Source organism: Rattus rattus, chromosome 14, assembly GCF_011064425.1.
Source record: "Rattus rattus isolate New Zealand chromosome 14, Rrattus_CSIRO_v1, whole genome shotgun sequence".
NCBI classification, from domain to species: Eukaryota; Metazoa; Chordata; class Mammalia; order Rodentia; family Muridae; genus Rattus; species Rattus rattus.
Window position 1 is genome coordinate 47,962,934 of NC_046167.1, and position 24,986 is coordinate 47,987,919.

The 24,986-nt window shown below is 44.0% G+C and overlaps 1 pseudogene; it reads right to left on the reverse strand.

The window, feature by feature from the left end:
• Window positions 1-211: 211 nt before the first annotated feature.
• LOC116883219 lies at window positions 212-23,918 on the reverse strand (annotated as a pseudogene).
• Between the last annotated feature and the right edge of the window lie 1,068 nt (window positions 23,919-24,986).

The following is a 24,986-nucleotide window of genomic DNA, read 5'->3' on the forward strand; positions in this document are numbered from 1 at the left end:
ATCCATCTCGATTCAGCATTTGAGTTCCGGATTATTGGCAGGAGCCACCATAGTCAGGCTCAAAGTTTTTATTATTGATGTAGTTTTTTTTTTTTTTTTCTTGTCTCAAGTTTATTTGTAAAAACAGCATAGGACACTGGTCATCTGCAAATAGAATGTAGGTAGGTGTGTCACAGCGGTCCATCTGTCTTCACACTGACAGGAGCCTTTCCTATGGGGCCTTCACAGTGGCCTGGGCACCCTTGGGAGCCTGGGCTGGAGCTGAAGCCTGGGCCTTAGCTGGAGCTTTGACCTCTGCCTCAGTTTGAACCTTGGGCTTTGGTTGGCAGAGCCTCCGACCCTTGGCCGTGTAGCTTCGAATCTTCTTCCCAAGTTTGGGGTGAGCAATGAAAGTCAGACGGCTGAGTTTGCGGCTGGGTCCTTTGGCTTCTTGGGCTTGACGGCCTGAGGCTTCACGGGGGCCTTGATGGCCTCTGCCCGTGCACTCACGGCCTTGGCATTGTCGGCCTGCATCTTCCTCAGGCCTTTCTTGTTGTTCTTCTTGGCAAAGCGCATGTTCCTCAGGAACTTGGGGTCGACTCCCTTAAGAGATTCGTATCTTTGTGACCGGAGTTTCTTGATGCCATTTCTGTGCCATTTGCGGGACTGGTTGTGTGTGGTGTGGTTCTTGGACTTGGCCCTGTCTGCACGGTAAGCCAAGGCTCCCGCAGCGCCTGGGACCGGAAGAGACAGAGCTTGATGTAGTTTTTTAGTCTTGAGACAGTGGCTCCCATAGCTTAGTATCTTAGTTAGGGTTTTACTGCTATGAACAGATCCATGACCAAGGCAACTCTTATAAGGGCACATTTAATTGGGGCTGGCTTACAGTTTCAGAGGTTCAATCCATTATCATCAAGGGGGAGCATGGCAGCATCCAGGCAGGCACAATGTAGGAGTAGCTGAGAGTTTCACCTACTAAGGAATCTAAGTAGGTAGGAAACTAAAGAAAAAGAGATTCAGCAAATTCCACCTATCTAAGACAACCTTTCCCAATCCCTCTGAGTCTCTGGTAGCCATCCTGAAGCCTTAAGACTCCTGGCTTACTTAGCATTTGAACGTCTCAGAGCAGCCCCATCTCTTTAAACACAGTATTTCCTTGCTAGACTGTGTCTACCACTCCGGACCCCAGCATCTCTACATGCTCTGGTTTCACTTCCTGCTTCCCACCATTTCACAGTCTGTGCTGCTGGGACCCGCACTTCATACAGAATCAGGCTTCCCTCTGGTCCGTGGCTTCCCGTCGAGTCTCTGAATTCATTGGATGGGTTGGACCTTTGTCAGGAGAAAGTCTATTACACTTTTGATGATAAACCCTACTCTTAGGTACTCCCCAGGTCATGTGTTGCTGGAGAAAAGAGAGAACCCAGATCCTGGTCTGTGTCAGATGGTGTAATTACAGAGCTCTTAATTCCAGGTTTTCGGTTCCATAAGACTCATCCCTCCTGTCTACCAGATACAATCTTTAGCCCAAAGGCAGCTCAAGAGGAGGAAACGTCCTCACCTGTTTGCTTTGAATTTTGCAATATTTGTGTTTTCCAGTTTTTCCCCATGCCTTTTTCATTTCTATGAAAATACTTGAGATGATACAGCTCAACTAAGGCTAGAAGTGATGGGTATGTTTTTTTATGTAGAGAGAGATTGTTGTTGGATATTTTACTTCAGGCTAAAAGACAAACAAACCCCAGGAAAACCTTAGTGGTCATCTCTGTCAGAGAAGTTTCTCAGGGAGGTGGTCTTACTGTAGCTTTGACTTTATAAGTAGACATAATTAGGGTCCGAGGGGCGGCTTACACCTTTAACCAGAACTTGGGAGGCAAAGGTAGGAGGATCTCTATGAGTTGGAGGCTAGCCTGATTCAAATAATGAGTAAGTTCTAGGTAGACAAGGTTAAATACCTACACTGGGGGAGGGGAGAGCACAGTGGGGAATTGAGCTCTTGCTCAATGCTATACAAGGGAATAGAGCCCTTGTATAGAATGCGTGAGACCCCAGTGTTGCTAAATAAATACACCAGAAGTAATACACACCTATATTGCCATCACTCAGAAGACAGAAGAGGAAGGAGAGGATTTCAGGCTACCTTTGGCTAGCCAACAAGTCACAGGCCAGCCTTGGCTATGTGAGACCCTATATCAAAAAGCAGAACAGCAAAATACACAGGAGATAAATAAGGTGACCTCCCAACCCCCGCCCCCCCAACTGTTTTCTTACTTTAAATGTTGTGTTTTTGGGTTTTTTGTTTTTAATTTTGTAAACACCCAGTCTTCAGCTGTGATGGGGTACCCCTTTGATTCCAGCACTCAGGAGGCAGAGGCAGGCAGAGGTCTCTGAATTGAAGGCCAGTCTGGTGTACAGAGCAAGTTTCAGGATACTCAAGGCTACTCAGAGAAACCCTGTCTCAAAATAAAAAAATAAAATAAAATAAAATAAATAAAAATAAAGACCCAATCTTGTGTTGCTCAGGCTCCTGCCTCTGCCCAAGGGTTAGTTGGGAGCACAAGCATGTGTCACCAAATCTGTCTCCTGCCACCTGCTCATTCCTCATGAATTTGGAATCGACAAATTTAGCCTCCATCAGGGTTCCCACCTGCTCAGCCGCCTGCTCCGGCTCAGCGCTCACTTTTCCTCTCATTAGAGATGTCTTCCTCCACCCCTCCCCCACCCCGCCTCTCTCATTACTTATTTAGTTTGCTTTTATTTGCAGCCAGTCTTAGCTGTCATGAAAAGGAGCTGGAGACGAGTCTCTTTGTCCACAGCCCACAGGAACTCCGCAGCAGCCCTTCCTGACCTGGATCCTAGAGAGCCCATAAAAAGCCACCAGGATCCGTCTCAGGATGGACCCACCTCCACAGGGACCCACCGGAGAGCCATCATCCTACTTACAGTAGGCCAAAGAAGCACCTACTTCTCATCTCCTTCCCCAGACAACACTCTTCCCCAGTTATGAGCCACTGCGCTCTGCAGCTGGAGTCACATAGGTTAAATCCACGGCGGGCGGAACAGAGCCCTCAGCTTGTTCCGGCACCTTCCGGAGGATTCTTTCATTTATCAGCCAAAATATCACTTTGAAGTGCAATAAAAGTGTGGATGTGTTCAGACACAAACTATTAAGATTGAGAATGTGAGCCTTGGAAAAACAAATGACTACACCAAACCTTTTCCTTGATTTTATCCCCTAGGTTTGAACGAAGCAGTCCGACCTTTAACAAGAGTTAGAGGGGTCGTTTTGTTTGCTTAGTTGTTTTTATTTATTGGTTGTTTTGATTTTCATTTTTGAGACAGGGCATCAAGTATCCCAGGCTGGTCCATTTGCTATGTAGTGAATGACCTTGAACTCCTGATCGCCAGTGCTGGGATTAGAGACCTGTGGGTAATGGAGAGTTTTCATTCCTACCCTCAGGTCCATTTTCTCCACTTGCCCTTAGTTGGTCCTGTTCCCTTGCTGTTCCCCATCTGCCTGTCCACCCTGCTCAGTAGCCTGGTTCCCCTTTCCTACTTCTCTAGCCCAGCTCTCCGTCTGTCCAAACTCCCTTGAAGAGCATCTTGCCCCTGGAAATATCCGTGATGCTTCCTACACACATCTCACCTTAGCACATCTTAAACTCATTTTATCAGTGTCTCCTCGTAATCAACCAATCAATCAGCAGTCAATCAATCACCCTTTTTCTCAGGCAAACCGTCCGTCTCTGAAATGAAACAATCCTACCACCTGAGGTGGGGGTGGGGGCGATGAAGTGCTTAAATCTTCTAGGCTTAAACAGCCTAAAGACCAGGCCCTTTCATCCTCACATCCTCAGCCTCTGCAGTCGGCTGTAGGGTAGACAGTGTTTGCCACACCCTCCTATTCAGATGCTGAAGCCCTAACTTCCTGTTCTAATTAGGCTGTTTGGAGTTTAGGGCCTCCACGGAAGTAATAAGGTTTAAGATGTAGTAAGGGGTGGGGCTTTGATTTTTAGGATTAGGGTTCTTTAAGAACTGATGCAGAAGTTCAGCTGAAGAGATTGACCAATGGTTAGAGCATTCGCTCTATGACCAGAAGACCTGAGTTCTATTCCTAGCACCCACTTGGGGGCTCACAATCATCTCTAAGCCCAGTTCTAGCCGGTCCAATGCCCTCTTCTTGGCTCTCCAGGCACCAAGCACACAAGTGGTACACAGAGATGCATCCAGGCAAAAGGCACACAAAGTAAAATATTTTTTAAAAATTAAAAAGAGCTGAAGGGGAAATAACATTTGATATTGTAATGTAAGTAAAGAGATATATCTAATAAAAAAAATTTAAAAACAAACAAACAAACAAACAAAAAGAACTGGAGGGGGAGGGGAATAGGGAGAAAAACACATTCAAAAAAGAAAAACAAGATAGGGTAAGGTGTGGTGGCGCACACTTTTAGTTCTAACTCTGAGGAGACAGAGGCTGATGGATTTCTGTGACTTCAAGGCCAGTCTGGTCTACATAGTAAGGTATAGGATGGCTACAGCTATGTAGAAAGTGTCTCGAAAAGAAAAGAGAAAGAACTGACTCTCTCTCTCTCTCTCTCTCTCTCTCTCTCTCTCTCTCTCTCTCTCTCTCTCTCTCTCTCTCCACCCCCACTCTCTTTACTCTTCTCAGAAAAAGCCATGGGCAAACCAGGAAGTCAAATTAAAGACTGACCACACCACACCTAGACTGGAGACTTGTCACATCTGTGCCTGAAACTCCATGATTGAAACCGACCTGACCACCTCCAAATAGCCTCCTCTTCCACGCTCACTGTACAAGTGTTTGAAGACGTCTCAAGAGCGACCATTATAAAAGTGCTGCGTGGAGCCTGGTGAGACGGTTAGGTGATAGAGGCATCTATGATCTGAGTCTGATCCCTGGGACACACTTGGCTGAAGGAGAATAATCCTGCAAATTGACTTGAGACCTCGGCATACACAAGATAATAACTAAAACGTAAGGAACGTTTGAATTGCCTTGTTGCTTATGCTTATCAATAAGAAAAGGCGCCTACATACTTCCATTCAATGCCAGAGTGCAGACAGCTTCCTCTCGGTAAGCTAGCCTTGGCCACGTCCCCACCTCATTTCCGGTACCTCTCCTCTATTCATGCTAAGCCTCCAGAGCTCAGTCGTGCTCCTCCCCCTCTGCGCTTCTCCGTCTCCTTTGCTCCCATTCCTCCAGTGAGCAGGTGAGGGGTAATTAGAGTCCTACTTCCTGGTTCCCACCTGCTCTGCTGCTCCACAGAATCCCAGCTGCGCACACGCCTAGCGCCTAACTCCCTGCACACTGACCCATCTCCCTGTCTCTCACAGTAGGTCGCATTGCTAGTACTGAAGCCAGTGTCTGGCCTTCGGTGGACACCCGACATTTGTTTCTTCGAGAAAAGGGGCATGCAACAGCCAGGGAAGCAGCAAATGGGGCCTCCCCCTCCACTGTCTCAAAACACATGATCTGAATGTAGTGTGACGGTACACACCTGCGATCCCAGCCCTGGGGAGACTGAGGCAGGAAGAGCCCGGGTTCAAACTCCGTCTGTTACAAAGTGAGCCTCTACTCCTCCCTCAAAACAAAAGCAACAAGAAGAAAAATATATTTATTCTCCTTTTGTCACTATGACTATTTGGTCTTTTAAAAATTTATGATGTGTGTGTGGGGTGTGTGTGTGTGTGTGTGTGTGTGTGTGTGTGTGTGTGTGTGTATGTGTGTGTGTATGAAAGCATGTACCAGTATGTGAATTCACCATGGAATATGTGTAAGGCTCTCTCTCTCTCTCTCTCTCTCTCTCTCTCTCTCTCTCACACACACACACACACACACACACACGCACACACACATAATTAAAAAATAAATGAAATCTCTTAAAAAAAAAAACACCAGTCAATTCTCGGGTATGATTATCTTACAAGTTACTAAAGATGAAAACACATATATGTTCAAGGAAGATAGAGTGCCAGGAAAAGCATCTGCACTCCTCAAACGCGACAAGCAGGACTGACCTCTAAAGTCTACCTTTAAAAACAGAAGAAGCTGGGGTGGTGGCAAACGACTTTAGCGCCAGCACTCTAGAGGCAAAGGCAGATAAATGGCTGTGAGTTTGATGTCCATTAAGTTTACACAGCAAGTTCCAGGACAGCCAAGATTATAAAGCAAGAGAGACCCTGGTTTGTGTTGTTTGTTTTGTTTTGTATTGTTTTTCAAGGCCAGAAGTAGTGGCATAAATTTGTAATCCCCACACTCATGTGGTAAGATGGGCAGAAGAATTGGCCCGGAGCTCCTAGGCTCAATAGCTTGGCGTTCACACCTCAGAACAGACAACAAGAGAGGCCTTATCTCAACAGTGTAGAAGGTCAGAACTGACTCCCCAAAGTTGTCCTCCACATACATGACCTGGAATGTCCATGGTCCACACTCATGCACACAAAATAAATATTCATTTCTGATTTTATTGTTTTAGCTGTATAGGTGTTTTTCTTCCATTCCTGTCTATATACCACATATGTAGTAGCCTTGGAAGCCAGAGTTGGATCCCATAGAACGGGAGATACAGATGGTTTCGAACAGCTGTGTGGGGCTGGAAATAGAACATGAGGGCTCTGAAAGAGCAGCCAGTGCTCATAACTGATGATCCATCTCACTAGGTCCCTATATATATATATTTTTTAATTGGGTCTCACTGTGCACATCAGCTTGCATGGAACTCACTGGGTAGACCAGGCTGGCCTTGAGCTCACAGAGATTCACCTGCCTCTGTCTCCTGAGTGCTGGGATTAGAAGTGTGTGCCACCATTTCAAACCTTTAAAAAAATTTTTTTTAAGCAGCTTTGCACTATCCCAGGATTTAGTCTTTATCTGACTGAAGTTTGATAAGGTTTCTATAAAAAGTTCTAAGCATTATAGATACATTTGAATTATGTTTTAGCTCAACTGGTACTACAGTTCCATTGTATTTCCTACACGGACTTAGGGACCTGTGAACACAGGTCCTCTGGCCCCTTGTAGAGCATGCCTTGGTCTTTTGCCCTTGGCCTTCACTCAAAGATATCAAAGAACCAGAGACTTGAAAGCTGTTTTTGTGTCTATTAGTGTGATGTGGCCAAGGGCTGTTTTTACAATATCAAGCCATGTCCTCTTTATAAGTCGCTACAGGAGAACAATTTCACAGGTTTTTGGATCAAAAAGTGTTTCATTTATAGCTTGGCTTTAATCTTATGGATAAATGCCGTAATTGGGCAGGTTCCCACTTCGCTTTGTTCTCTGAAACATGAAGCTGAATCCGCTGCCCTGCACACACGCACCCCGCGTGGAGAGAAGGAAGACACCTGTGGGCCGGAGCCTCTTCCTGGCGGTTTTGCCGTGATCACTTCCTGTCCAACGGCGCTTTCATGACTTGCTCATCTGTTGTTCTATAGAAAAGGCTGTGCAGGAATCAATGTATAGTTGATTTTCAGTCTCCTTTGCCAACAAAGGAAAATGAGCCTTTATAAGCTCAGGTAAAGATGCTTTCTGACGGCTCTACCCGATGAGAGTTTGGAGAACTGTGTCTAGAATGTCATTGTTCTGGGATTGAGCTCAGGACTTCACATGTGCTAAGTGTAGGATTTACCAGACTCAGTCCTCCCTTGCGCTACGTGAATTTCTCTACCAAAGAGCTGCACTCCAGAATGCAGGGTGTATTTCACTTTCTAGGATTTTTGAAACAGAGTCTCACTGTGTAGCCCAGCCCGGCTTCAAATTCGTGATGAGGCTCCTGTCCTGGTTTCCCAGGTGACAGATGTACGCTGCTACACATGGCTTCTAGAACCGTTTTAACCCAAGGTTTATTCACACATAAAGCACCTTTGAATAGCAGGTAAAAATCTCACTGACTCCAAATGGCTGTCACATCTACCTGTCCATTTTCAATGAAAGTAAATAGTCACCCGAATGACTCTCTTGCTGCTTTCTCTGAGTTTGGATGTTCAAAGAGCAAAATCTAGATCCTATCACCTAAAGCTTTGAACTCTGACTGGATCCAGAAATCCCAGCTTCCAGCTCTGCCTCCTCTAGGATTGAACCCATGACATGGAGGGAAAATGCTTCCTGGTTCCTGCGGTCAGGAAGACAGAGGTGGAAATACATTTGAAATGCATACACTGTTGGATTGTTAGAGGAAATGCATGCATAGTAATAATTTGTTATAGACAAGGTTAATGGTGTCTCTCAGTGGAACAGGCCATAGGAAGAATCATAAAGGCGCACAAGCAGATTTACAAAGGAGGACATGGGGAAAAGAAGGGGAAGGGGAAATTAAGGGAGAGGAAGCGGGAAAGGAAGTAGGAAGAGGAGGAGAAGAGGAAAGAGGAGATTGCTCTTTATTTAGTTAATAGATTATTGTTTTCCTATGCTGCTATATTTTAAAAAAGAATTCACCTTAGCAAATAAGTCTGCTTGCTTTCATGTTTTGAAGGACACATGATGATGCAGCCTCTGACCTCAAACCTCAGTTGTCAGTAAGTTTGGCCAAGTAGCATCTTTATGTCACAGGCTTGACTCCCAGCACCCCAGGCTAGCCCTGTACCTGCTTGTTCCCTAGTATGTCTCTGTCTTTGACTTCTGTCCACTCTGAACTGCACATGGCCTGGGTCACACAGAGGACAGAGTGATATGGTCTCGGTAAATCAATACAAACTTGCTTGAAACAGAAGTTCATTTACGAAGGTTAATATACTAAATGGAAATAAATCAATCCCAGGAACTGAGTGAGATCTCCCTGAGAACCTGTGGTACTCACTCCTGTGGAGCCTGGCCTGGCAGATGCATTCTATCTGTGGAAGATTTGATTGAAATAAAGTTAAAGAAACATCTTTCTTCCCTTGGGAGGGCTCACCTAGCATACAAGAAAGCCTGAGTTGAATTGGAAGCACCCCATAAACCTGGTGTGCTGGGGTACACTGCAATGGATTTGGGAGATGAATATGGTAGATCGGGAGTTCAAGATCATCCTCAGCAAGTTTGAGGCTGGCCCTGGGATACATGAGACTCTATAAGGCAGGAGAATTATGAGGTCAAAGTCAGTCTGGGCTCCACAGTGAGTCCCAGGCTAGCCTGAGCTACCTACGAGCCCGTTTTAAAAACAAAGCAGATGAAAACCAAAAACAAGACCTCTAGAACTCAAACCCAAATAAAGTTGCTTGAGTTGGTATTTTTAACTTTTACTCTAAAATCACTGGTTGTAAGTATAAAGCAATTCATACTTCCCTTTCCTTGTGAAATGTCTCTCTGAACGCTGAGGGGCACTTTGCTATAATTAATTATAATTCTGATTATTCAGGAATAAGCTGAAAGATTCATTTGTGTTCCACTCCTGGTGATGCTAGCCTGTGTGGTACCCCGCCCATAGGAGGGGTGCTGCTTATTAGCACTTTCTACCATCCTGATCCCTTACTTACTCTAGCATGGCCAGCATGTGGCTCACAGCTTATGGGGTTAAACAATCCTTGTATCTCCAGAGCTCAGGACATCGATAATGATGACAATGATAATGGTGGTGGTGGTGATGCTGCTGTTGATATTGGCGATTGGGTTTTTGTGATCCAGTTTCACTTTGTAGCTGTGTTGCCAGGCTGTGATCCTCCTGCCTCATCCTTTTAAGTGCTGAGACTATAGATTTGCACCACAGCACCAGGTTTATAACAGAGATGTCCCAGAACCTGACATTTCTGCATAAACGATACAATCATAATTTATAAACACTGAAAAAAACCAGCAAAATATATTAATGCACACATACACACATATACTAACATCATACACAATATGGAACATAAGATATGTTAAAATGGCCTAGAAGGACGGCTCACATGGTAAGGATGCCACTGGCCAAGCCTGTGGATCTGTGTTCAGTTCCTGGAACCCTTATGGTGGAGCAAGGAAGCTAACGTCTGAAGGTTGTCCTTGACATCCACATACATGCTGTAGCATGAATGAACCCACATGCATATGCCCCACAGAGTAAATACACAGTAAATAAACATAATTTAAAATTTTTAAAAATGATCTCTGACTCTCCCCCACCCCAAAGTCTTCCTGAATAGCCTCTTCTCTCTCTCTCTCTCTCTCTCTCTCTCTCTCTCTCTCTCTCTCTCTCTCCCCCCCCCTCTCTTTCTACCCCTATTTGCTCTCTTTGATCCCTTTCTCCCTCTTCTCTTCCCCCTCCCCCTCCACCTGTTCCCAGCCTCCCCTCCCCCTTCCCCCTCTTTCTCTCCCCAGCCCCCTCTGTCCCTTCTCTTTCTCTACCTCTACTCCCTTCTCAACTCTCCTTCCCATGTCCCCAAATAAACTCTATGCTAGGAAAAAAAAATGTTTTTTTAATATGTTAGAAAAGCTGAGATTTGGTTGTTCTCCCTTGCCCTTCCTCTCGCTTTCTGAGATAGTGAGATAATATTAGGGTTTCTATTGCTGTGCCAGAGCACAGAAACACTGGAACTAAAGCAACATGGGGAAGTCAGGACAGGAACTCACACAGAGCAGGCACCTGGAGGTAGGACCTGAGGCAGAAGCCCTTGGGGGGTGGGGGAGTGGCTTATTGGTTTGCTCCCCATGGCTTGATTTCTGATAGAATCCAGGATCACCTCACCAAGGATGGCACCACTCACAATTGCTGGGCTACCCACCCATCAATCACCAATTTAAAAAATGCCTTCAGGCTGGAATTTATGAAGGCATTTTCTCAATTGAGGTTCTTTTATTTCTAGCTTGTGTCAAAATGGCCTAAAATTAGCCAACACGGCGACTCACATATCTTAGCTTGGTCTTGAACTCACTCTCTAGCCATGAACCCTTGATTTCCAGCTTCCACTTTAAAAATTCTGGGATTACAGGACACGCCACCATGCCTAGTTCAAGTCTTGGTTTTTAAAATATGTGCTGTGGAGAGCCATTACTTAAACTATATGATATGGATAATATACAATGTACTATATAATATAATAAGCAGAAAAGTGTGCCAAGTATCACTGTTGTGTTAACTGTGATGCTGAATATAAAACCCTAGAAATTCAGCCCCGAACCTGTGCGTGCGTGCGTGCGTGCGTGCGTGCGTATTCGCATGCCTGAGTTAAGAGAGGGTGCCAGTGGAGGATTCAGTGTTCCGTAGGGGACTGGCCACTCGGAGTTTGCCCATGCTCAAATGAGTATTTGGATGGCACAAAATGGACTTGGTTTTGTTTTGTTTTGTTTTCTTTTGTTATTCTCTTTTTAGGAGGGGCGGGGTCAAAGGGAGGCGAGCAGTCACAGAAGGAATGGAAAGTGAGTGTGATGAGCTGCATGCCATGAAATTCCCAGGGGATCAAAGACAATATTATGTGGGGTAAATCCTGGAGATTATGGATACTAGTCACGGGGGATCACCGTTTCCTCCTCGTTGCTTCCTCTACATCCTCTTTATCCTGTTTTCCTTACTCTTCCTTCCTCCCTCCTTCTCCGCAGGTCCCAAGGACAAATGGCTAACTGTGGTTTCTATTAGCATACCAAAAAGCATGCTGCCCTCCAAGCTCTCTGAGGATGGCAAGTACCTGTTACAGACTGAGTCCACACTGACTTCCTGGCCCCTCTCAGCTCTTCTCACCCACCCCCTACCCTCAACTTCTACAGCTCAAGGGCTTCCCTTAGTTTCTCCTTCTTACATAACCCTGCCATTTCAGTCATGCTATCTTTGTTCTCTTTGCTCTTTGGTCCTTTTGGCTCTCTCTTGGTTCTCTTCAGCTCTCTCTCTCTCTCTCTTGACTCTCTCTCTCCCTTTTGTGCGCCTGCCCCCCCCCTTCCTCTCTCACTCCCATTCCCTCCTCTGTCTCCTCTCTTGGCCAAGCTCAGTCTACTGCCTTCTCTCCCTGCTCTGATAACTCTGGCTGTGCTGTGCTCACCCTAATATCTACCATAAGAACCGTCCTCTCAGCCATACTGTGGAGAGGCCATGTCCTCACATTATCATCCAACTCTCTTCCTTTCTTTTCCTCTCTTCTTTTGTGATACTGAGGCTATACCCAACGTCTATAATTCCATGGACTCCAGAGGCTGAGACAGGAGGACTGTAAATTCGAGGCCATACCAGATTGAGAACCAGGACAGCCTGGAAATTTTTCTGAGACTTTATATCAAAATAAAAAGTAAGGAGAAGGTCGGGGCTGGGGATTTGTCTCATTGGTAGAGTGCTTGTTTAAGGAAAGCTCTGGGTTCTTTCCTCGGTACAAATAAAATATAATTTATGTGGTATTAGTGTAAACAGAGATAACCAGATGGATGAACAAGTTAAAACTCTCACTTAAATGGCCATTTGATTTGTGACCAATGTGTCAGAATTAAATTGGGCAGAAAAGGCAGAGCAAATAGTGCAGCACAACTAATTCCAATATGGGGGAAAAGGAGACACGAATGCAACCAGAAACAGACACTGTCCGACACTCAACTAGAGAGACCTAACCAATCCTGATTCAGGGGAGACCGGAAGTGATGTGTCTCACAACGGTTCTTATTTATTCATGAGAAAATATGGGGCACAATTTTATGTCAGTGAATCTGAAGCTATGAAGTTAAAAACCATTTGAAGACATGTTAAACTGGTTCAAGAAGACAAAGAAAATATGAATTTGCCCATGTCCAAGCCACACAGGCACACATGCACATGCAGACACAAAGATAGTAGAGTCATACGATTTTTAAAAAGATGTTTGATCTATGTTTTTAGTGATTTCTTTCTATTTTATTTGCATTGGTGGTTTTTCTGCATGCATGTTTGTGTGAGGATGATGGATCCCCTAGAACTGGAGTTATACACAGTTGTGAGCTGCCGTGTGGGTACTGGAGACTGAACCTGGAACCTCTGGAAGAGCAGCCAGTGCTCCTAACTGCTGAGCCATCTCTCTATCCCTGCATCTTTGTTTTGAGTTGTGTGTATGGGTGTGTGTGTGTGTGTGTGTGTGTGTGTGTGTGTGTGTGTGTGTGTGTGTCTGTGCATGCAAGTGCAGTCCACACAGAGCTGAGAGGCTTCACCTCTCTCTGGAGCTGGATTGACTTCCAGTTAGGTATGAGCCACCCATCATGGGTGTTCCCATTCAGGTCCTCTGCAGGAGCAGTAGGGGATTTTACTGCTGAGCCAAATCTCCGGTCCCAGAGGCAGACAACTTCATAGTGATTTTATTTTTTCTAAATGAAAGACAGAGAAGAAAAAAAAAGATGAGCTATGCCTTTCACAAACTATCCCCCAACTGGAAAGTGTGAGTGGGTCCCTCTTGCCTTTTGCAAAATGATATGGTCCTTAAATGCAAACTGGCAAAGGGCCATTTCAGAAAAAAAATTGTAGTTTAATCTCCTTTATCAACAGAGTTCTAAAAACCCTAATGAAAAACTGTAAAGGTTAATCTATCATCGTATTTTAGAATGTCATAAGTTATGAAGAAATACGGCATACCCCAAGGAGGCACAGAACCATCTAGCATTAGAGAGGGAGGAAAAAAAAACCTAAGGGATTTAATGAATTACTATGTTAAAGGGGATCCCTCCCAATCATCTCTTGTTTAATGACTTCAGGAAAACAATTATTAAAATTTGAGATCTATTCATGCTAGAGCAAACAACTTGGCAAATTGAGAATGGATTTCTCCCTTAATAAGACATAAGACACAGGGCTAGAGAGATGGCTCAGCAGTTAAGAGCACTGGCTACTCTTCCAGAGGACCTGGGTTCAATTCCCAGCATCCACATGGCAGCTCACAACTGTTTGTATTTGCAGTTCCAGTAGATCCAATACCTTCACATCAATGTACATTAAAAAAGAAAGACAAAACAAACTGGAGAAATGGATTATTTTCTTTTCCTTGGTTATCAGGAAAAAGATGAGATTTAGTTTCTTATCAGCATTGGACTGGCTGTCAGACCTGGAACAATGAAGAAAGAAAGAAAGAAGTCAGAGGGCATGGAGTTTCATTTCTGTGCCTACTATTGTTAAGGCAGGAAGTAGGGTGACCGTAAAAGAACCATCTTTGGTTGGGAAACTCCATTGCTCAATTATTAGTAAGAAGGTGAGGGCATGGACCGATGAATATTGAAGAAAAAAAAACAAATAAAGGTGGTATCTTAGTTTCTTTTCCCTTGCTATCATAAAACAGTAACCTTGTGGGGGAAAGTTTGGTTCAGTTTACAGTCTATCATGAAGAAAAATCAAGAGAGAAGTCTGATGTCAGAAACCAAATGAGAGGCTGTGGAGGAATGCTGCCTATCAACTTGCTCCTCTTGGCTTGCTCAACCTGCTCTTTAAACAACCTAGGGTGACCTGCCTGGAGGCAGCACTGCCCACAGTGGGCTGCACTCTCCCACAACAACCATTAATTAGGAAAATGGCCTACAGACTTACCTAAGGCCAACGTTTTGGAGATATTTTCTCAATTGAGGTTCCCTCTTCCCAGATGACCCTAGCTTGAGGGTCATCTTTCTGGAACTGACAAAGGAACCAGCACAGGTGGCTTAACTCTTTCAGGGAATGGTAGCACATGCCTTTAATCCGGGAACTAGGGAGGCATCTGTGTGTTCTAGGCCAACCTGGTCTACAGAGCAAGTTCCATGCCAACCAGGGTTACAAAAAATTCCTTCCAGGGTCACAGAGTGAGACCCTGTCAAAAACAAATTAGTAAAGATTTTTATCAACATCATTAGTATTGTTTAGATAGATTCTATGATGCTGAGCTGAGGCTGGCCTTGAACTCCTGGCATCAAGGACTCTTCCTGCCTCCAAATTGCTGGTACTGCTGATGGGCACCCCCAGGCCTTAGAAGGTCCTTTATATCAGAGAAACAGCATGTGAGCCTGAGAAGCAGAGAGGTGAAGGATAATTCTCTGCTGCTGAAAAGAATTCATTTCCAAACACCCAAATGATCTCAGGTCAGTTGGCCTTCTCTTTGAAGACACTTGAATTTCATGATGAATGGGGTCTACGATTGTAAAACCTAAGACTTCCAAGAACACATCCTGGTTCACTGAGATGCCAATAAGGAACAAACACATGGTGGGGGGGGGGCTGGAGAGATGGCTCAGGGGTGAAAAGTGCATATTACTTTTTCAGAGGACTGAGTTTGACTCTTGGCATTGAGGCAGGTGGTTTCCAACCATTTGTGACTCCTGCTTCGGGGCATCTGAAACTTCTGACCTCTATGGGTCTTCACATACACACACACAGAAACACACATACATATATTATTAAAAGTAATGTAAGAAACAAAAGGAAATGCAACAGTGGATATTCCGAGGCAGAGAAGAGTAGAACTGGATACAGTTAAGCCACTCATCACCAATCCCAGCAGTGAATCCGGAGTTCAAGGTCAACCAAGCCTACATGTTAAGGTCGAGGTCAACCTGGGCTACATAAGACCCTGTCAAAACACACATTTTTTTTTTTTGTTGTTCTTTTTTTCGGAGCTGGGGATCGAACCCAGGGCCTTGCGCTTCCTAGGCAAGCGCTCTACCACTGAGCTAAATCCCCAACTCCCACATTTTTTAAAAAAGGAAAAGATGTGGCTTGCTTAGCTTGCAAAGATTACACGTAAGAGCAGGGCCACATGAAGCCTGGCTGGAGGCTTGAGCCTTTAATCCCAGTAGTGAAGTGAGAAGGGAAGGGAAGAGGAACAGAAGTTTCAGGTCATTCCCAAGTATGTGTAAAAGGTTGATATAAGACATGGTGCCTCACACATTTAATCTAATATCCTGCGGCAGAGACAGGTAGATTTCTGAGTTTGAAGCAATCCTGCTCTATAGAGGACAGCCAGGGCTACACTGAGAAACACTGTCTTAAGACGCAAAAGGAAACAACAAAAAAAAAGCAAATTGAGTTAGTAGGCCAACCCTGGTTACATGAGACCTTGTCTCAGAGAATGATACATGGGGACGGAGGATGGAGGGAAGAAGGGGGAGAGAGAGAGAGAGAGAGAGAGAGGGAGAGAGAGAGAGAGAGAAAACAATAAATCCACTGAGAAGTTACAAACATTTGGTACAGTATACTCAAAAGGGTCAGGGACTACAGAACTTAGCAATTATATAAAGCTGGAAAATTATAAAGCTTTTGGTAGCAAATCTGTCTAGAACATAGTCTTCAGGGCTGGAGAGATGGCTTTGTATTTCAGAGCCCTGGGTGCTCTTCCAGGGGACCTGTGTTTGATTTACAGCACTCAAATGGTGGCTTACACCCATCAATAACTCCAGTACCATGGAATCCAACCCCCTTCATGGGCACCAGGCAAACAAATGCAGGATCGGACAGGGTCAGCAGCAAAGCAGATGGGAAAACTATTCAGGAGTGGAGCACAGCTCAGGGGTAAAATGTGCTAATGTGTGCCAGGTCCTCACTTCCCCAGTCCCCACACACACACACACACACACACACACACACACACACACACACACACACACACACACACAGACACACAGACACACAGACACACAGACACACACACACACACACACACACACAAAACATACAGACATACACACACACACACACAGACTCACACACACACAGACACACACACACACACACACACACACACAGACACACACACACACACACACACACACACACACACACACACACACACACACACACACCCCGAGGCTTTGCCATAGGTTTCCTAGTGATGAGGTGAATTGACCATGGACGTTCCCTGGTTGCTAGGCAACACTGAAACAAGAAAGGAACGTTTCGGTAAATGTTTGAGAAGCTTTACCAGAAACACTAGAGTTCATTTGTAGAGAAAGTTCTTACTTTTCTCTTCTGCTTATGAAATATTTCATCCAAGTGGGAAGCAGTCCAGAGAGGAAGAAACATAAGAGGAAAACAATTTCTCTGGGAACTCTTAATTTCTCACTGAATATTTTATAACAGAATACCTGAACAGTCAAGTTAATGCCAAGGTATAAATTAAACTCAAATATTAAATATTATATATATATATATATATATATATATATATATATATATAATGTGCTCATTTAGATGAGATTGGCTCCCATAGGCTCATAGGCTCATATGTTTGAATACTTGGTTCCCAGGTAACTGGGAAAGATTACGGGGTATGGTCTTTTTGAGGAGATGCATTGCTGTTTGCATTTTGAGGTTACAAGGCCCACACCAGGCCCAATGTTCCTCTCTTGGCTTGCAGCTTGAGGATGCGATGTAAAGCTCTTGGAGGGTTCTCCAACCCCAGGCTTGCCTGTCTGCCACCACACTCTCTACCGTGACAACAGGCTAACCCTCCAAAGCTGTGAGCAAGCACCAGGTGTTTCCTCACAGCAGTGGAACGATAACTAAGGCAGAAGTCGAGTTGTAGGCAAGAGTGAGAGAGAGAAGCTTAAAGTTATTAATATAAATAACTGGCCAGATTTACTATTCAAATCACACACACACACACACACACACACACACACACACACTTCTTTGTTTGCAGTATCAGGGATAAACCTTAAGGCCTATGCATGCTATACAAGTGCTCTCAAATCAAATAACATTTCCTTTTACTTTTCTTTTTGGGACAGGTCTCCAGTACCTAAGGCTAGTTTTAAACTCCTGAACCTTTTGCCTTTGTTTCCTAACTGGGAGAGATACAAGTGTATACCACCATGACTGGCTTCAAAGTGCTTGTGTGTATATATTTAAATACACATATGCTCTTATTTTTAATGTATTTTTTAAAGAAATTCAGCTATAATCGTAGAATAATCAACTTTGGCCTGACCGATATACTTTGCAGATTTCTGAAATGCAAACGTTTTAGAGCTACAGCCAAACATTCACTGTACCACTTTAAAATGTATTTCCAAAACATAAAAGATACTCTAGCCCGTAGATGCATTCCCATTAATTACGGCTTCTTACTGATGCGGAGACAAGCTCTGAGCCAGGACTTTGTTCTCTTTACAGCAAGCAGTGTTGCTACTTCAGTGATCCCAGAGCCTTCCCATATACTTTCAAAATGCAAAATTACACTTATTTCCTTATAGATTTATTTACTTGCTCCGTGTATGTGCACATGCATCATGGTCACCTCATCCATGTGGCAGTTAGAGGACAATTTGGGGAGCTCAATTCTTCTCTTCTACCTTGTGGGCCTCTGGGATTGAACTCAGGTCCTTGGGCTTGCTAACAAGCACCTTTATTCACTGAGCCATGTTGCCATTCCTAGTCCTAGTGTGTGTGTGTGTGTGTGTGTGTGTGTGTGTGTGTGTGTGTGTGTGTGGTAAAACAGAATGCTTACTCTGACAGCCAGGACTTCTTGTTATAGCACTGCAGCTAAATTCCAGAAATCACTGAAAGAGCAGGGATTTTTTTCCCCTTGAAGGAAGCTCATAGGCATGATGTCATTTTTCCTTATTAGTCACATGTGAACCTGCAATTTCTTCATACTTGCTGGACTTCAGTCGTCTCTGTTTGTTTGGTTTGTTTAGAGACAAGGCCTCACATATCCTAGCTTACTTCAAACTCACCATTCCCAAAATGTGAGACAGAGCCTTACTCAAAGTATTGCAGGCTGGCCAGAACTTACCTTGTAGCTCACAAACAAGCCCCAAAAGTAACTTTAATATACGTGTCCAAAGTGCATCACCACTCATACTTTTATAGATGAGCATGTGGCCAAAACCTCATCCAGGTAAGCATCTCAGGAACGCCTTTCCTCACTCACCCCCTCTCCACAGTGTGCTTTCACTCCTAACCGAGAGTCCATGACTTGCAAGTCCAAACATCGGCTCAATTTGCAATAAACTACACTGCAGCCAGGTTGTGCTACGTCATGGTGCTCTTTGCCTTACTGGTGAGGATGACGCCCTGAGCTCTTGCCTCCTCACCTCCCTCCCTCACCTCAGGCACCGGGATCCTCCCAGACCACCTGGCTAGATGGGCAGCAGTCACTCAGGGAACAGCGACTGGAAGCACACTGGACTGCTCCTGAAGGTGAGGTCATTAAACTCCTTAAGGAAACAAAACCAAACCTGAGAGGCCCGAGCCTGAAGGAAGACAGGTTTGAGCGAGCCTCAGGCAAGGACTGTGCTTCCTGGTATTTTCGAGTCCCAGCTCCACCTTGCTTTTTCTTGGATGGCCCTGAGGTGACATTGTGGTTTCTACTTCTTCTCTGTGACCAGAAATCAGGGCCTCTCACACAACCCATTCCATGTCAACTATTTTTTTCCTCTGGTGGAGCAGGCAGACAATAGCATCTCTCCAGGAACTGGGACAGACAAACCCGTTCAAAACAGTGAGATGAGTCACAACTATTTCATATCCTGAACAAATTTAGGTCCATTTCCAATACTCTACCAACCATGGCCAGAAAGAACACACAGAACTGTCTCTGAATGAGCCTTGTTAACGAGCTCAGTCTGGAGAGTGTAAGTTCACTGTCAGCAGAATACGCCAGACATCCCACCTGCCCCGGTCCTCACCCCATTACATCTCTATTTTTATATCCCTCATTTATTCCAAAGTTTTAGAAGACATCAGGAATATCGGATAGGAAATTAGAAGAGACTATTTTCTGTTCATTGCATATGAATTTGCTGTGTTGCTGTGCTGAGCTCCCGGCTTCCCCAAGCTGAGCAAGAGTTTTACCACTGAGCTAAATCCCCAACTCAATTCTAGAACCTTCTTAAGATCCAAGAAAGATTGTCTCTGCTACTTGAATAGAATCAATATATTTGAGAAAATAATTATAACTTTGCTTTTCCAAAGGCTGTTTCCTACTCAAACTGCAATATATGGGGGCGGAGGAGGAAAAAACTGACACTCTAAACACCAATATAACTGCTGTGAATATATCTGTTCCCGATTTTCCCACCACCAAACCATGAGCTGTACAACAGGATGTGTTATGTAACACTCATTGTTTTGATTTAAGAAATAAGAGGAAGCATATTGATTCTTAAGAGAATTTTTTTGACACTAAAGTCAAAAGCCAAGCTTTTTTCAGGTTCGTTTTCTAAGAGACTTTGAGCCATACACAGGACAAACAGCCAATGGGTAATACTTCAGTCAAACTATATGGGCCTTGTGTCATTATTTGCTTATGTATCTGTTCATTTTGTTTGTTTGATTATTTGTTTGTTTGTTTTAGCAACTTGATAAGGAAATAATTTAGGGCTGGAGGTACAGCTCAGTCTGGTGACTTACCTAGCAGGCAGGAAGCCCTGAGTTTGAACCCTGAGCCTGATCCCTATGTAAACCAGGTTTGGTGGATCTTGCCTGTTATCCCAGCAGGAAGCAGGAATATCACAAGTTTGGGGTGATCCTTGGCTACATAGTAAGTTGGAGCCTAGCCTTGGCTACCAGAGACACTACCTCAAACAAAGAAACAGAATTTGCTTATACCCTTTTACTGGATTCATCAAGAAAGGTCTGACCTTGAGGAAGCAGAAATGGAAAGGAGATACAAAGGAATTTATGATCAAATGAAAATAAAAATTTAGAAAAAGAAGGTTTTGAAATCAAGTTCCTGAGTCCCACCACTTCAGTCTGGTTCTCTCTCTCTCTCTCTCTCTCTCTCTCTCTCTCTCTCTCTCTCTCTCTCTCTCTCTCTCCCCAGCCTGTGTCTTTTCTCTGATACTCACAGTCAGGTTCAGAGGAAACTGTTTCCAATCCACAAGGTGGTTACTTCAGAAATCAGGATGTTTTAAACTTCTATAGCAGAGGGTCCCAACCTTCCTAATGCGGTGACCCCTTGATCCCAGCACTTGGAAGGCAGACACAGGTGGATCTCAGCCTACTGAAAGCCGCTGTGTAACTAAGTGTTGCTAGTTCAAGACAAAATTGAGTCAAGAACCCAAAAGATATGTGATGGCCTTGGAGGGAAAGATTGGATCCTGAGAGTTAATCCCTAGTCAGACTGCCTTAGGAATTTGATAAGTGACTTTCCTTTTCCCTATGGTCTTCAGCAGTGAACTCTTGGATCTTCTGGATTGCTTAGGTTGTCTTGTAACACACAGGGAAAATGGGTTACTAAATGATTTCCCTTCCTTACATCACTACTTTCTAGTTTGAGGAAAATACTCATAAGCCTTTTTTTTTTTTTTAAATCCGTGGCTGCAGCACAATTTAAAACTATTTTCAGCAAATTCTTCAAAGAAATTACTGAAGGAAACAAAACGAAACAAAACCCTAATAAGCACTGTAGGCCGAATGGATGTAAGCGTCCAAACTTGCCGGCAGGATGAGAAACCCAGCAGCTGCTGTCCTAGCTTGCTTCCCTGTTGCTATGATAACATGGACTGAACCAACTTGGGGAGGAAAGGGTTGATGGGGCTTACAGTTTACAGTCCAGTCCGTGCGCCCTACAGACACGTCCACAGGACACTCTGAGCTAGGCAATTCTTCAGTTGGAAGTCTCCTTACATAGTGAATATTTTATGTCTGTAATTTTACAGACATATTTAAGTATATGTATTTTAATTTATATTTAAACATTTGTGTATTTATATTTAATATATTTATATTTTTATGTATTATAATTTATTTAATGATGAGTATATTATATGATAATATATTATATATAAATATATTTAATATAAAACTATATACTAAATATAATTATGAGATATATGTTTTATATTATGGGTATATTATATTTTATATTTTTATATATAATTATGTTATATATTTATAGAATACATTTTTATATAGTAAATGAGAATCTATAGTGTTTATATATATGAGAACTCTCACTCTTCCCATGGAAACCAGTGTTCAAAAGATTTAGCAACTTCATTCCATCAATAGTCAACAAATATTTGATAACTTTGCACCAAATCTCAGGCTCCTTCCAGGCACTGGGATGGATGACAGAGACAAACAAGTCACCCGTGGCTGAGAAGGGATGAAATCACTATAGTGATTTCTGTTAGTAACATGCTGGGAAGTCATGGTGATAGATCAAGTCCTAGCTTAGAAGAAATATTTGAACTGAGGTCCTTTTTAATTAAAATAAATCAATTGTTTTTTTTTTTTGTTTTTTTTTGGTTCTTTTTTTCGGAGCTGGGGACGGAACCCAGGGCCTTGTGCTTCCTAGGCAAGCGCTCTACCACTGAGCTAAATCCCCAACCCCAATCAATTGTATTTTAATCACATGTGTCTGACTGATTTGCCTGCATGTATGTATGCCATGTACATGCTAGGTCCCCAAGGAGGCGAGAAGAGGGTGTTGGACTCCCTGAACCTGGAGTCACACACAGTTGTGCCGAGAACCAAACCCATCTCCTCTGACTGAGCAGCCAGAGCTCTAACCACGGAGCCATCTCTGCAGTGAGCAAGGAGAGGGCCAGCTTGATGCAGAAACATTGGGCCCAATCTGCTGGGCACTAAGAAGTACTCCAGCTGGAGTGTATTGTACCCAGAGCCGTGTAGAGATGATGCAAGAGCTGGTGCTCAGTGACGGAAAACATTTAGTTAAGGGGTAGCATAATCTGATGTCGTTAAATAAATAAATATATCCTTCCAAGGCTGGGGGGCGGGAGTCAATGCAGAATGTGAGTTTAGCATGCATGAAGCCCTGAGTTCAAGTTTCAACATTCAAATAGAAATGAAAACCTCTAGATACCATATGAAGCATAAAGAGGGTAAAGGGACAGTGAACATGCAAACGTCCCCAAAGTCAGACAGTTCAATTCTATGATGTGTTGTCCATTACAGTCCTGTGAAATCAAATTTAACTCAGTAGAAATGATACTTCGAGCTTTGACCTTGGGCCTTTCCCTGGACCAGCAATTATATAATCCAGTCTTCTTGTGCAGTGCTTGGCTGTGGTAGTGAGCATCTCTGCCCCAGGGATGAAGAGGGGAAGCAGGCAGCACTGCTGTAAGGCACTGCTGAGCACCGAAGGGCCAGAGCCCGTGGGGATCCAGGCGACTTTCTACTTAACTCCAGATGACTTAGGCTTGATCCTGGCATCAGTCAATGGGAAGTTGAGGACCATCTGTATTGGTTCAGCCAGAAGGGATGGTGGCCAGGATAAGAATTGAAGTACTTCACACCAAACAAAGAATGGGTGTGAGGGTGAAGTTCTCTTTGTGCAGGAAGGCTCACGGTAAAGGAGAAAAAACCGGAAAGACTCCTCGCCTCTCAGAAAAACAGAGCTAAATTTAAACACAAGGCTAGGTGCCCAGCTTCAGAACCAGGGTGTTATTTATTTTAAGATTTATTTATGTCAATGTGTATGTGACCGCGCTGGTTTATGGGCACCAAGTGCCTCCAAGTACCTGTGGAAGGCAAAAGAGAGTGGCGGATGCCCTGGAACTGGAGTTACAGGGTGGGACTTGGAGGTGGTTGTGAACTGTGTAATGTGAGTGCAGAGAACCAAACCCAGACCTTTTTCGAGAGCATTGAAGACACCTAACACACCTAACTGCTGAGCCAGCTCTCCAGCCTCCTCCCATCTCAGGCTCTTGAACCTGGTCTTTTGGTGATTGTTGAGTTAAATCTAAGGCTAGAGTTCCCTATCTTCCCCAACCACCTAATTCCGAGCTTCATACCACACAAACCTTCTGAAGCCTCTTGGACCTTGGGCTGCTGAAGATGTAGATTCTCAGAGCTACCATAGAGGAGGAAATTTCTTTCTGGCAGTAGAGCACGGTTGCAAAGGAACTAGCCTTTGCTGAGAGACCTCTGCCCTTCTGTCTCCCGTTCTTATTTTCTCCTTTGCTAGTGGCCATGGCCGTGAGGTACTGGGGAATTGACCCTAGAGCATGGCACACAACAGTCTACCACTGAATCAGAGCTGCAGATCCTTATTTATCTGAAGTCTCATAGCCCCCATCCTTCTTGCTCTTACCCTTAGATGTCACCTTCGGCATCTAAGCCTGCTTCCATGTAAGGCTGTATTCTAGGGAAAGTCATGTCGGCATCTCAGGGGCAGCAGTGGTGTACATCATACCCCAGATAGTTCCTTACATCCTTCGAGAAGGAAAGGGAGCGGTAGAGAGTGGTTTAGAGAATTCGGAATAAAAGACCAGTAACGGAGCTCGTGACAGAAATGTGGTGGGAAGAAAACTGAAGGGAGCCATAACTTTGGCTAATGGAAAAAAAAGACTGGAGAAGGGTAGCAGTGCAGAATGGTATTACAGTGGATGCTGGGGTTAAAGAAAGGTGAAGTGCTGGGGACATAAGTATAGATCAACCTTTCCAGCCATCTCAACCACTGGCACTGCAAATGTTGGGTCTGAAGCTTAACGGGAAACAAGGCCAGGCAAAATAATCTTAATGTAGGACCCATAGCAATGCCTTTTTATTAGCACCACTCACTAGCCAACTATGCTAACCAGGAGCACAGATGTCTTGGGAAGCCTTTAAAGTGCTTTGCTAATACAGAGGAATGGGACTTGACTCCATCATTCCCGGCCGTTTACTTGTTTTTACTTCAATGCTCTTGTTTCCTGTGAAGAATTTGAAGGGAAATAACAACAGCTTTAATCTCTCTTTGTCTCTCCCATACAATGTCCTACACATCCAGATCAATAAAAGTTTGATTACTAAAGTATACGATCAAAATACATGGACACACCTAAGAAGGTAACACATACAACATTTCCCATTAATTTCCTCATGACGGTGCACATTGTTTGAGAATAGAGCCCAAGTCCTGTGTCCCTTTGTATCTGTTCTAATACCCCTGAATTTTGAGCATAGTAAGGATTCAATTAATATCTGTTGACGGATTTTAATTACATGTAGAAGTAGTTAACCTCCCGTTCTCACTTGAAGTGACACACCTTCTTTTGGCAATAACCAAAATTACTATGTAATTACATTAAATTGCATTCAAATATATGGATTATCTCACGCTTTCCCCAATGAAATCCAGATATGCTATTTTGCCTATTAAACTACCCCTTTATCAAAGGTCCACGAACCTCCTGGAGGTACCACTGTGCTCATTAACTAAATGTCAGGTAAGCACAGAAGCTG